Source organism: Cervus elaphus, chromosome 15, assembly GCF_910594005.1.
Source record: "Cervus elaphus chromosome 15, mCerEla1.1, whole genome shotgun sequence".
NCBI classification, from domain to species: domain Eukaryota; kingdom Metazoa; phylum Chordata; class Mammalia; order Artiodactyla; family Cervidae; genus Cervus; species Cervus elaphus.
Genome location: NC_057829.1, coordinates 80,123,780 through 80,137,345, shown reverse-complemented (window position 1 = coordinate 80,137,345; position 13,566 = coordinate 80,123,780). Strand labels below are relative to the sequence as shown.

The 13,566-nt window shown below is 48.2% G+C and overlaps 1 long non-coding RNA gene across 1 annotated transcript; it reads left to right on the top strand.

Annotated features, from left to right (window-relative positions):
• The first annotated feature begins 5,792 nt into the window (after nt 1–5,792).
• Nucleotides 5,793–8,333, top strand: LOC122709111. The gene is made up of 3 exons (XR_006345414.1): nt 5,793–5,922; nt 6,110–6,227; nt 8,271–8,333. It is a non-coding gene; the product is annotated as an uncharacterized LOC122709111 (long non-coding RNA).
• The last annotated feature ends 5,233 nt before the right edge of the window (nt 8,334–13,566 follow it).

The window sequence follows — 13,566 nt, the reverse complement described above, 5'->3', positions numbered from 1 at the left end:
TAAGAGAATAATTCACATTTCCTGTTTGTCGCTTGGCTTTGATAGCAAACAGCCCATCACCAAGTGAACACAAAGGAGGAATAAAACGGCATCATCCCAGCAGTGGCGTGGCCAGCAGTGTCAGAGACAATGGGCACTGGTTTAATTTCCCCACCTCCTCCCAAACTGCCTTGAAGCAAAGTCAGATGACGCTTTCCCAGAAAGTGGAAGAGGAAAATATCAATCTGTTTCGGGGAAAGTTACGAATTGCGTGTGCCTGGAATACTTGATATATGACTGTAGCCTGGTGAGCAACAAGTGATTCTGGCTGTTGCATTTGATCTCGGGATGGTAATATGCTCTCCTGACATCATCCAAATGGGGAACGACTGAGGATGTTTTATATAAGATGCTTGCAAACTTCAAAGGCCACTCTTAACCCCAAACCACCCCTCTTCCCTCCCTTTCTTCCTCCTTTCCCTCCAGACCCTCCTCTCCCTTCGCCCAGCAAGTTGTTTCGGGGCCAAAAGTGATTGTAGGGCGATCAAGAATCAAGGAACTTGTGGCAGGTGGTACCACCTGTGTCTGGGCAGCAGCCTCTCAGGCCGCATCTGCTCTGCAGTTGTGGAGGGACGGAGAGGGGGGTGGCATCTGAGAAGGATTCCCAGCCGGAGAGCCAGAAGCCTCGCCGCCAGGGAGGGCAGCTGGCGGGAGTGGGGGGGTGATGCGGGGGGCTCACTCACATCCTTCTACCAGAGTCAGAGGAGGACTCCTTGGGGAACCAAGTGCCCGCATGCAGCCCCCACATTTGTCACAGACGAGGAAACTGAGGTCTGAAAAGACGAACTCAGAGTCAGCCACCGAGGGGTGGGGGCAGAAGCGGACCCCAGGTGCCCTGACCTCTAGCCTTGAATTCTTCCCCTGCACCAACCATTGCCCCCGGGCTTGGCCGGTTGGAGAAAGTCATTCCATCCATCTTCTCCGTCCTTTGGATGAATGGGGGCTAACATTTAACCAGGGCTCCCTGTGCCAGGCACTGTCCTCAGCCACCTACATGAATTAACTCATTTTGTCATCCTCTTGATCTGGTGGTCCTCAGTGGGGGTGATTTTGACCCCCGGGGAGTGTCTTTATTATCATGATTGGGTTGAGGGGGCGCTACTGGCATGCCTTGGGTAGAGGCCAGAGATGCTGCTCAATATCCAGCAATAGACAAGAGAGCCCCGCACAACAAAGAACCATCCAGCACCCAACATCAATACTGCTATGACTAGGAAATTGCATTAACCCTGCATAGTATTTTATCATCATCATCGTTATAGTAGTTGTCTTGTAATGGTGGTACTGCTGGTGGTAATTTTCATGTTACAGATGTAGAAGCCAAAAACAGTGACATAGCCCCTGAGTGGCAGAGCCAGGATGTAAACCTAGGCTGTCAAACTTCTAAAGGAAACAGGACACAAGTTTCCTCTCTTCAGGAGGCCAAATTCATCTAAAAAAAATCTCAGAAATACAGCTCAAGCCAAAGAACCCTTAGCCCTCACCCAGATTCATTCCCCTTCCCAGAATGAGGCACAGTTGGGGCACATTCTTTCAGCCTTTTTCTCTGCGTATGTGAATGCATAGAGCTCTGGTGCTGTTGTGTGGTTGGTGAGCACTTCAATGAAATGTCTCTGTATCTTTTGCAACTTTCCTTTTCTCCCTTACTCTTTGTCTTCGAAATCATTCTACAGCGGGACATGCAGGCAGACATTATTTTTAAGCAACTATTTAATATTCCATAGTTTGGATATCATCACTCCCCTACTGATGGACATCTGCGTTGTTTCCAGTTTTGGACTCTTTGAACCACATGATATGGTGGTTGGAAGTAGAGGCTTTGGGGTCACAGAAACCTGGAACTGAATTTTAGACTAGCTGTGTGACCATGGAGGAGTTCCTTGGCCTCTCTGGGCCTTGCATTCCTCGTCAGTCAAATGAGAACCTCACAGGATTTAAGTTTAAGTTTTCAATGACATTGAATGAAAGGGATGAATGAAGTGTCTGGTACATAGGGAGTGCTCAAAAATGGCAGAATTTGCTATTATTTTTTACCACACCTCAATTATTATTTGCATTATTACTATGATTCGTACACCATTATTAATCCAGTTAGTTAACAGTCTGCTGAAGCCAATTCACCCAGAAATGCCATCAAAATCCTTTAGAGAAAGTGGGCCAAATGATGGAGTGTTCCATGTCCAAAGACTTGAAACACTTTCCCGGCATGAACTGACTCAGCTACAGGGCACCTATCAGGAAACTGGGGGGCGAGAGGGGCTCACGTTGCTAAGGCAGATTTAGTGTGGACCACCTCCCACCTTGGGCTTCCCCTGTGGCTCAGCTGGTAAAGAATCCACCTGCAGTGCAGGAGACCCGGGTTCGATCCCTGGGTTGGGAAGATCCCCTGGAGAAGGGAAAGGCTACCTACTCCAGTATTCTGGCCTAGAGAATTCCATGGACTGTATAGTCCATGGGGTCACAAAGAGTCAGACACGACTGAGCAACTTTCACTTCACACTTCATACCTCCCACCTTAACCAATGCGGAAAGGCCAGCATCCATGGGAGACTCAGCAGATGGGTTTTCAAAAAAAGTCAAAGGAAAAGAGGACAGGGGAGTTCTGTGCCCAGCTGACACTTGAACTAGACAAGATGAAGACCTGATACTGGACAAGTGCAGCTCATGACTCAGTGGGCCATGGTGACTAGGGATCCTGATGGCCAAAATCCCTAATCACACCTGCAATTCAGGGAGAGGCCAGATGGGAATGGTTCTGAGATGGTTCAGCCTCTGAGATGGTTCAGAGGCTGAGGCTGGCCTTGGGGCTGAATTTTGTAAACAGGGCTCTGTTCAGCTCCTTCTTGGTTGTTCTCTGAGAAAGTCCCCCACACTCCTTAGGGATGGACGGTGGAGGAATGCCTCTTTTAGGGGCCTGAGGCAAGAGTTCTAGAGCAGAAGCTTGCTAAGGAGTTTGCAAACTGAGGCAGTTGTGCCAAGAAAAGAGTGCCAATCTCTACTGTTATTACTGCCCAAATCCTTGGGGGTGGGGGGTGGAGAGAGGGGGCAGAGGGCAATCATAACATATTCCTGGTATCCTTCCCTACCCATCCTCATTCTGGGTCCGGATGAGGAGGGATCTGCCACTCTGGCTATGAAAGTGGGGTCATAGCAGGGTGGACCAATCACAGTAGAACCTTACCTAGAAACAGTGGCTGCTCTGAGGACAACACCTGACTCAAGATGAGACCATCACAGATCTCCTGGATTTTTTTTTCCAGACTGGGAGGAGAGGGGTAATAGTTCTCCTTCCTAAGCTAATAGACCCTGTGGATCTGTCTCTAGAGCTGCTAGTGGCCAAAGAGATGTCTAACAGCACGAAGCCAGTGCAGAAACATCCGTGGAGACACAGCAGGGGGCAATCTGGTGGCTATTCAAATGTCTAGAAGCACTCCTCTTTATCCTCCCTGGATACCTGAACCAACTGATTGATTTTTTGTTTTTCTGTCATTAGCAAACGAAAAGGGTTCTGAGTAAATATATCAACCAAGTCCTGTAAGGAAGTACTGTGACTGTCCGTGGCCTCAAGGACACTCAGAAACCAGGAGATCCAGGAGGGTCGTTGGTGACCATGTAAGCATGCGTTCCCCCAAAACCGCTCTCCTTTTTCAGAGAGGGGAGGCTTGTTCCACCCAAAGCAAAAGCCAGACCCGTCAGTCCCAGGCCATGTGTCCTGTGGTCCTGCCAGTGCTCCAGAAAGGATCCTCCCAGTGCCGGCACATGAGGAAGACCCTCACGCTCAGAGCTGAACTGAGAGCAGGCATAAAAGCCCAAAGAGGAACTGAATCCTAAGGAGGGAAACAGACTTCACTCAGAATGAGACAGGAAAGAAACACCTCCCGAAAGACCAAAACGACTTCATTCGTTCATGAAGCCTTGCTCAGGATTCCAGCAACATAGGCCAGTCAGCCAAGGGGAGCTTAGTGGCATTTATCTGGGGCCTGGAGGTCTGCAGGTCAGACTTTAGGTACCCCGTTACTAGCTGGGCTCTCTCCAGGATGGCACATGTGCCTGCTTTTCTGCCTGGCTCTGCCCCTCCCCAGCTGTGTGTCTGGATGAAGGATACATGTAAGCACACGTGTGTGTACCGTGTGCTTCCCAGGACCTGAGAGTGGGTCACCGGGATGACACAGCTGTTGCATGAATGTCTGTGAGAGGTGGCAAGGGCGTGTGATGTTCATAAATAAGGCGAGTGCATGTGGGTGAGTGGACACGGGCACCTTCCAAAGGGTAGAAGAGGGACAAAGAGTGACAAGTACTTGGAAAGGGGGTAAAGGATAGTGAGGGGAGTGTGAACAGTGTGTGTGTGTGTGTGTGTGTGTGTGTGTGTGTGTGTGTGTGCACGTGCACACACATGCCTGCACACGGCAAAACAGGCCTCGAAATTGGAGGGTACCACTTGGCTTGGGGAAGTGGAGTGGGTGGGATGTGTCTACTGGGCGTATATGGCAGAGCTGGGGGATGGGAGTAAGGGGTCTGCTGGCGGTGAGCAGCCCCCGAGGGGAGACCCTACCAGACCTTCCTGGGGAGGCAGCAGACAGTCCCATATATCAGGCCCCCTCCTCCCAGACCCTGAGCCCCAGGCAATTGGCTTTCCTAGCCAGTGCCAGGGTGGTGTATCCCAGGGCCTCCTGGCCTGGCCAGCTGCCTGTGTTAGTAATCCAGCCCAGAAATGCCAGCCTGATTCCTCACCCCAGGGTGCCAACACACCTCATGTTTGGCCTGGAGGCTGGGGAAATGAACTTGTCGGGAAAGACAGACTAATTTTCTTTTCCAGTCCTAAGGCAACTCCTGGATGCCTCAGAGAGAGGGAGTGAGCAAACCTGAGGTGGTGATGATCAGTCTGGCGGCGCTGTCTTTTGGTGAGCTTCCCACAAGAACTTCCAAGGGGGCAGGCAGCTAAACCCATGGTCTCCAAGAACCAAGAGCTCTGCTTCCATGGACATGACTGCCCTCCATGGCTATGTTCGGGCCCCTCTGGAGTCCCCCAGTCTGCAAGGGAAGTGAGGGAATCTCTGGGATCTATAAGCCCATCTCCAGGGATCAGAACCACCAGGAAATCAGAGCGACTCATTTCTGGGCTGAGAAGCTGGGTCCCCAGGCATCTCGCTGGTACACAAGTTGGAACAGGCCTGGCCTTAGTCACATATCCACTTCTAATCCTGGTCCATGTCCAACACCCACATGCCAAGTGGCTGAAATATCTGGTCCTTCCTGGGTGTCCATCTTCTCCGCCCTACCCATATTCCCGCAACCCGGGCCTTTTCCACCCAAACCCAGGGCCACTCCCATCCTGCCCGCTCCTGCCGGCCCTGGATTGACAGGGTCAGTGGCCATCAGGAGGTGCGCTGCTCTCTGCGTTCACAGGAAGGCTCCCCGGGGAGACCCCCACCACCGCCGAGCTCTGTGCGTGACCCACGCCCCTATTCCTTCCTCCCTCCCGGATGATGAAATCATAGCCTCGATCTGGACCTGTTCATGCCACAAGACAAATTGTCAAAATGTTTTGATCTAATTGGGTCTTTTTCAAGTCAGCTGAAAACCATCAGGCGGGGAACCAGATGGAGCTGGTGATTAATGAGGGACATTTGGTTGCTTCTCCACATCCATCATGGAGCCCCATTTGGGCGGGTGTGTTCTCATCCTCCGCCACGAATGGGTATGACCAGGCAGATAACTGAGGCCCTGCTTCTACGCTTCCATGGGCTTCTCCTCTGAGGCTCCAAAACCCGGGGTCCAGGAATGACTGCTGCTGGACAGGCCCCTGACTCAGAGATAGCCTCTTGTCCACGTGGCCCCGGCCCCATTGGGGACCACGTGTTACACCGCCAGGCTCCAGTACAGGTAGGGGACAGAGGGGAAGAGAGGGCATTTCTGTGAGCCCCGGGGACACGCTGGCTGCAATCGACCCCGGGATCCAGGTTTGCAGGTTCTAATGCTCAGCCCACGTGGCCACCGTCCCTTTGTCTGAAAGGCACTCTGCTCTGGTGTGGGAGGTCTGAGCCGGTTTCTATGGACATTTTCTTCACAGGGAAGCAGACTCAGAGACAGCGTCCAGAGGCCTGACTCTTGGTGCAGCCAGGGCCTCCCACTTGCCGTGTGATTTTTCAGTGAGATCCACCTCTCTCTGCGCTTCTGGTGCTTCATGGGTAAGATTCGATGGGGCCCAGTCCTTGAACCGCTGACTGCTCTGTGCCGAGGACTCTTCCTTGCACCACAAACCTCCGTATGCGTGTGTGCTCAGTCGCTCAGTCTGATTCTTTGCAACTCCATGGACTGTAGCCCGCCAGGCTCCTTTGTTCATGAAATTTTCCAGGCAAGAATATTGAAATGGGTTGCCATTTCCTACTTCAGGGGATCTTCCTGACCTGGGGGTCGAACCCACGTCTCCTGCATTGGCAGGCAGGTTCTTTACCTCTGAGTCACCTGGGAAGCCCCACAAAGCTCCCCAGATGAACGCTTTTGGTTAAAATTTCACACTCACTAGAAGTGGTTCCCAAGACCCAGGATTTGTTTTTCCTAATGATAATCTTTGATCAGCAAGACTCAGTGAAGTGGAATTTACCGTGGGATTCGTTTTAGGTGGCTGGGAAGTTGGCTCCCTTCTAAACAGCCATGGGTCCTTCCTGCCCCACACTCTGGGGGTCTGTCACCCGAGGGCCCAGCCCCAGAATGGGGTAAAGCTGGTGTGAGGATGGCAAGGGGCTTGCAGTCAAAAGACCTGACCTCAAACCCTGCCACAGCCCACTTCCTGCCTGTGTGGCCTTGGGCAGGTTGTACCTATTCTCAGATACCTTTTTTTCACATCTGTAAAATGGAATCATCACACCAACTTTCTTGGAGTTATTGTGAGGCTTAAACAATACAATACTTGTGTATCATTTTTTTTTTAGATTCCACGTGTAAGTGACATCGTATAATATTTGTCTTTCAGACTGACTGCACTTAGTACGATAATCTGTAGGTCCATCCACGTGGCTGCAAATGGCCTATAGAAAACAGACTTATGGTTACCAAAAGGGAAGATGGGGGAGGGATAAAACGGGAACTGGGGATTAACAGACACACACTACTGTATATAAATTAGATAAACAAGGACCTACTGTACAGTTCAGGAAATTCTATTCAATATCTTGTAATAACGTATAATGGAAAAGAATCTGGAAAAGAATATATATGTATATATATATATATACACACATGTATATAACTGAATCACTTTTCTATACACCTGAAACATTGTAAATCAACTGTACTTCGACTTAAAAAAAAAAATGATCCCTGTGAAAGCCCTTTGCCTTGGAAAGTAGATTTCCTGGTGTGAATTGCCATTACTATTCTGTGGCCACATCCAGGTGGAGTAGAATGGTGACCCCTGGACCCCAAAACTGATTTCCCCTTCTGATCTCTGAAATTCCCTTAGTACAGGTTTTCCCAGCTTCAATATTGTTGATGTTCAGGGTAGGCTAAGCCCTCTTTAGGTAGGCTGTTCTGAGCCCTGTAGGATAATTAACAATATCTCTTGCCCCTACCGCTAAATGCTAGAAGCAGCCCCACTCCACCCAGTCTTACAACAACTAAAAATATTACAGACGTTGCCCAGTCTTCTCTACTGGAGGGTATACCAGCCCTGGTCAAGAATCATTGCTTCAGTAAGACCCATGGTATTTCTGCCCTTCGACACTATGGGTGGCTTAGAGAGAAGGGTCATGGTGTTTCCAGTTCATACTGAGGGTTCAACTGGCTCAGCCTCTAATGAGCTGTGTGAGTTTAGACAAGCCCCTAGCCTCTCTGGGCCTCGGTATCTCATTTGTGAAAAGAGGAACGTGGGGATGAGCTGCCTTGTAGGGTTTCTCGACTTGGGGCTGAGTCCTTTCCCAAGGAGTGTCGGGTGGGGGAAGGTTTGGGGACCTGGTAGGCGGGAGGCATGGGAAGAAAGGATGGAAAGACAAACGCGTCTACATCATGGAGCTCCCATCTCCCCGGAGGCTGGCCTGGTGGAGAACTGAAATTCTTGCTTCTCACAGTTCCTTCAGAAGAGAGTATAGAGTCTATAATAGAATAACTGCCAATGGTCATTGAGCCCTTTTAGGAGGCACTTTGCCATGCTTTTTACATGCCTCATTTCATTTAGTCGTCAGAACCACCCAAACGGCCCTCTGAAGTAAGTTTAATTATTGCTCATTTCACAGATGAGGACACTGAGGCTCAAACTGGGTGAGTGAACAAAAGGTATATATGGTGGGGAAAAGCGAACGGAAGAGAGCCCAGAGGAAAACGGAAGACTTGTCCTAAAGCAAAGTCCTGCACCACTTCGATTAAGCTCCTGCCACATCTGGAGAAAGATCTCTCTTGATTCATGCATCTGATAATAAAAGAGGTGCCAACCACATGCCTTCTACTACCATTGATTAGTTCTGTGTTGCTGGAAACTAGGTATGTTGGAAAGATGAACCAACGCCACAAAATTTCCACATGGCTTTGGCACAAGCTTTTTGGGTTCTCCTTGATGCTGTCCCAGGAAACCCCAAATCTTCACAAGCCCTCTGGGGCCTGCAATATCCCATCCTTGCCCTAGCACAAAGGCAAGAGGCTGCCAGCCCTGTATTTCAAACTCTTCCTGTTGGTGACTTAGCTTCTCTTCCCCCCACGAATATACTTGGGGCTATTTTGGAAGGATTTTGCCATGGCAGCCTCTGAGTGCTAATGAGTGTGACTCCAGAAGAGAAATTTCCATTAGTAGGTAAGAAAAGAAGACAAATAACCTTGAAATCTAATAAGAAGTACTTTGCCTTGTAGTTTTCAGGGTTCTTCAGAGAATTAGAACCAATAGGATACAAATAGAGAGAGAGAGAGACAGATAGATGATAGATATATAGATGTTGTTGTTCAGTAGCCAAGTCATATCTGACTCTTTGCAATCCCATGGACTGAAGCATCCCAGGCTTCCTTGTCCCTCACACATATATAGAACTGTATAAAAAGATATATATGGTGGGAATGCAAACTAGTACAGCCACTATGGAAAACAGTGTGGGGATTCCTTAAAAACTGGAAATAGAACTGCCATATGACCCAGCAATCCCGCTGCTGGTCATACACACTGAGGAAACCAGAATTGGAAGAGACACGTGTACCCCAATGTTCATCACAGCACTGTTTATAATAGCCAGGACATGGAAGCAACCTAGATGCCCATCAGCAGATGAATGGATAAGAAAGCTGTGGTACATATACACAATGGAATATTACTCAGCCATTAAAAAGAATACATTTGAATCAGTTCTAATGAGGTGGATGAAACTGGAGCCTATTATACAGAGTGAAGCAAGCCATAAAGAAAAACACCAATACAGTATGCTAATGCATATATATGGAATTTAGAAAGATGGTAACGATAACCCTGTATGCGAGACAGCAAGAGAGACACAGATGTATTGAACAGTCTTTTGGACCCTGTGGGAGAGGGCCAAGGCGGGATGATATGGGAGAATGGCACTGAAACATGTAAATTATCATATTTGAAACGAATCGCCAGTCCAGGTTCAATGCATGAAACAGGATGCTCAGGGCTGGTGCACTGGGATGACCCAGAGGGATGGGATGGGAAGGGAGTTGGGAGGGGGGTTCAGGATGGGGAACACATGTTCATCCATGGCAGATTCAAGTCAATGTATGGCAAAACCAATACAATGTCGTAAAGTAAAATAAATAAATAATTTAAAATATATATATATATATATATAGATAGAGGTATTTATTTAGAAAAGGAGGTTTCTATTAATAACAGGAACCAGCTCACATGATTATGGATGCCAAGAAACTCCTTGATCTTCCCTGTGCAAGCTGGAGGTCCAGAGAGTAACGTGAAAGTCGCTTCAGTTGTATCTGACTCTTTGCGACCCCATGGACTATAGCCACTAGGCTCCTCTGCCCACAGAATTCTCCAGGCCAGAATACTGGAGTGGGTAGCCGTTCCCTCCTCCAGGGGATTTTCCCAACCCAGGGATGGAACCCAGGTTTCCCACACTGCAGCTGGATTCTTTACCATCTGAACCACCAGGGAGGTCCAGAGAAGCAGTAGTTAAATCCAGTCCAAAACCAAAGACCTGAGAACCAGGGAAGCCAATGGGGTAGGACCCAATTTGAGTCCAAAGGCCCAAGAATTAGAAGTGTTGATGCCCAAGTCAAATGAAGATATATGCCTCTGCTTAAGCAAGAGGGCACATTCACCTTCCTCCACATTTTTGTTCCATATAGTCACCCAACGGTTTGGATGATGCCGATCATATGAGTGAGGGTGATGGTCTTCATTCAGACAACCAGTCCAAACACTAGTCTCTTCTGGAAATACTGTCACAGACACACCCAGTCATAATGTTTTACCAGTTATCTGGATGTTCCCTGGCCCAGTCAAATTGACACACCAAAAACTGACACATCAAATATCGACCATCACAGTCCCTTACCTCCTAGCAATGTCGTATGTGCTAAATTCTGCCTGGTGCTCAAGTTCAAAACTAAAGTTGTTTTGTGGTTACATCCTTCATTCAACAAATATGTCTTGAGAACCTGCTACATGCAAGGCAATGGGCTGGGTGATGCTGAGAATCCAGCGGGGAAAGGACATGGGCCCTGCTCTCCCATGGCGTACACTCTCAGAGGATAGCACACATAATAAAATATGGCCAAAGAAGAAGAGACCTGCAGATCCACGGGAAGACTTCCTGAGACGAAAGACTTCCTGGGAGGAATGGGCCTTGAAGGATGAAAATAGATGGTGCCCCACCACCTTGCTTCAAATCTCATCTCGGAAGCTCAGCAGCTGTGTGACCAAGGCAAGTTACTTCTCTGTGCCCCCCTTTCCTCATTGTCAAGTGGGCAAAAAACATAAAAATAACACCAACCCCGTTGGATGTTGTGATGATTCACTGAGTTAATACATATATAGTACAGGTCTTGCCACAGAGTAAATGCTCAATAAAAGTGAGATAGGAAATGATTATTATCTGTTAAATGGAGTAATAAAGGGTCTTATTTTGCTGCCAGGATAAAGATGAGATGATTCAAGTAAAGCATTTCAGACAAGGCCTAGTGCATGCTAAGCACTAGATAATGTTGCTATTCTTTCTTAACGGTGCTGTCCTGTTGGCGGCAGAGGTACAGAAAGGAGGAGTGCAAGGCATGCAGGGCGAAGCATTAATTAGCTCCCCCTCCTCTCCTTCTGGGTCCCAGGCCCTCTGTTTAGCCCCACGCCCTAGGCTGCCAAGTGTCATCTCTCCTGTTCCCCGGCCCTGAATCGCCCCCGGAAGCTGGTGCAAAGGGGATGCTGGTTTCAGCCGCTCTCCTCTGTTCTCAGTCAAATGTGCCACTTTTCTGGCTGGCTTCACACATTGTAAAAAGCAGCCGTGTGCGGATTGCTCAGTGTCCACACGTTGGGCTCCTGAACTGCTGATGGCTCCGGAGCCCATTATTGTAATGGATTTACTGTTGGGAAGAAGAAGGGGTCGTCTGCCTACTAAACCCCCGCCCCTGGTGGGTCACGTCCAGCAGCCCATCTTCCATGCAGGTTTTCACTCTCACGGATTTGTTTAATGATTTCTGAAAGACAGACAAGCTCTAATAAGTGTCCTGAGATACAGGCAAGACACCACCGAACTGGAACAAGAAACGCAAGACTTTTTGGAGCAATGATTCAAGTTCTTTTTTTTTCCTTTTTTTTTTCCTGTTCACCTTCTGAAAGCGTAATACTGTCTTGCCGTATTAGGTTTTTTAAAAAAAGAAGTACTGCTAATGAAATGCATAGAAAAGTAAAAACATGTCATGCAAATTAGACACCTTTGGGGATTTTGAAAAACTTGTTTGAAGGGCTAATTAAGAAGCTATTAAAAATAATTAATAATAATCTGCTTTTCCCAAATTCTTTTCAGTTCAGAAGTGTAAGTGACGCCATCTTTACTTCACTTTTTAAAAAGTGTAGACTGAAGTGGCCAATCCTTCATTTACCCGGAAGTCTTTTCTAAACTTTTCGTGATGGTGGGTGGGGGGAAGGTAATCCCATTCGTGTCCTTCCTTCCTTGGGTCTTCTTTTTCTGCATCAGCTGGTTCAAGCAGTAGATCGTTCCACAAATGCAGTCAATGTACCATCGCAGGAGTGGTTCTAAAGTCTCACTGGGGGAAAATTGTTGTGAGTTACAGGAAATTAAAAAATTCTTGCAATACCAACCCACTTCTCAAAGTCAATCTGTGGTATCCCCACGTCCATTCGACTCTGAAGTCAAGCCAGCATGATTTTTTGAAGAGTAATTTCCAGCCTTATAAAGGGTCACGCCGGTGTATTGAAGCCACATTTGCTTCCGTGTTTTGTAAATTTCTAACTCATTACTGAACCTTTTGTCTCTCAGACCCCCGTGTCTGCCTCTCACCTCGCCCTCATCAATCTGAGCCTTAAAAATCTAATGAAAAGTGCCGAGACACATTTTGCATGTGGAAATGCGTTAAAACACAAATTGTTACGAACCTGAGGAGGAACTGGCTCTCCAGGATGGGTGGGAGAGGCCTGCCACTGTTCTTCAGAGCCAGCACACTGCTGGTCATGGTTGTAGGTCCTTGGGAATACAGAGAAGACAACAGGACTTCCCCACTCTCCTCTGAGCCTCAGGGTTCCGGGCCTTTAAGATAAATCCACCGTAGTGTCTCCTCCACAAGATTCCAAACTGTTCATGCCCTAAGTACCAGACCGGAAGACAGCAGTGATGCCATGTTCCCTCCAGAAGGCACGTATCAGAGGTCTCCGTGCCTCCACGGTGTTCTGACCCAGGAGCTCAGTTAAGCTGTGGTCAACTTGAGAATGTCACACGATACCTCGTAGTGGACAGAGAAACATCACCATTGGGCTCTGTGATTTGGGGGACATTAAGAAGAATCTGGGAAGGATTGAGGGCAGGAGGAGAAGGGGGCAACAGAGGATGAGGTGGTTGGATGGCATCTTTGACACAATGGACATGAGTCTGAGCAAACTCTGGGCAACAGTGTAGGACAGGGAAGCCTGACATGCTGTAATCCATGGGGCCGCAAAGAGTCAGACATGACTGAGCAACTGAACAACGACAAAAAGAAGTTGACGAAAGCTGTATGAACTTCTCCTAAACACACACACACACCACATACAGAGTCTCTCTCTCTCACCCTCACTCTCTCTTGCATTTCTTGTCCAAGAGCCCACACTAAACTTCTATGATACAGGTAATTGTCACACCTGACTCCCTTCACCTGGGTAGCAGGGTAGTCAGCTTAGTGAAATGAAAAGAACAGGAAAACTGTAGGCAGGTTGACTTAAGTCTGCAACTCAGTTCTGCCATTTCCTGGCTGTGTGGCCTTGGTTGAGTCACTTAACTGTCTCTGAGCCTCAGTTTCCTCTCGTGTAAAATGGAGATGGTGATACCTACCTTTCAGGTTTGTGTTGAGAATGGGTCAAAACATAGGCAA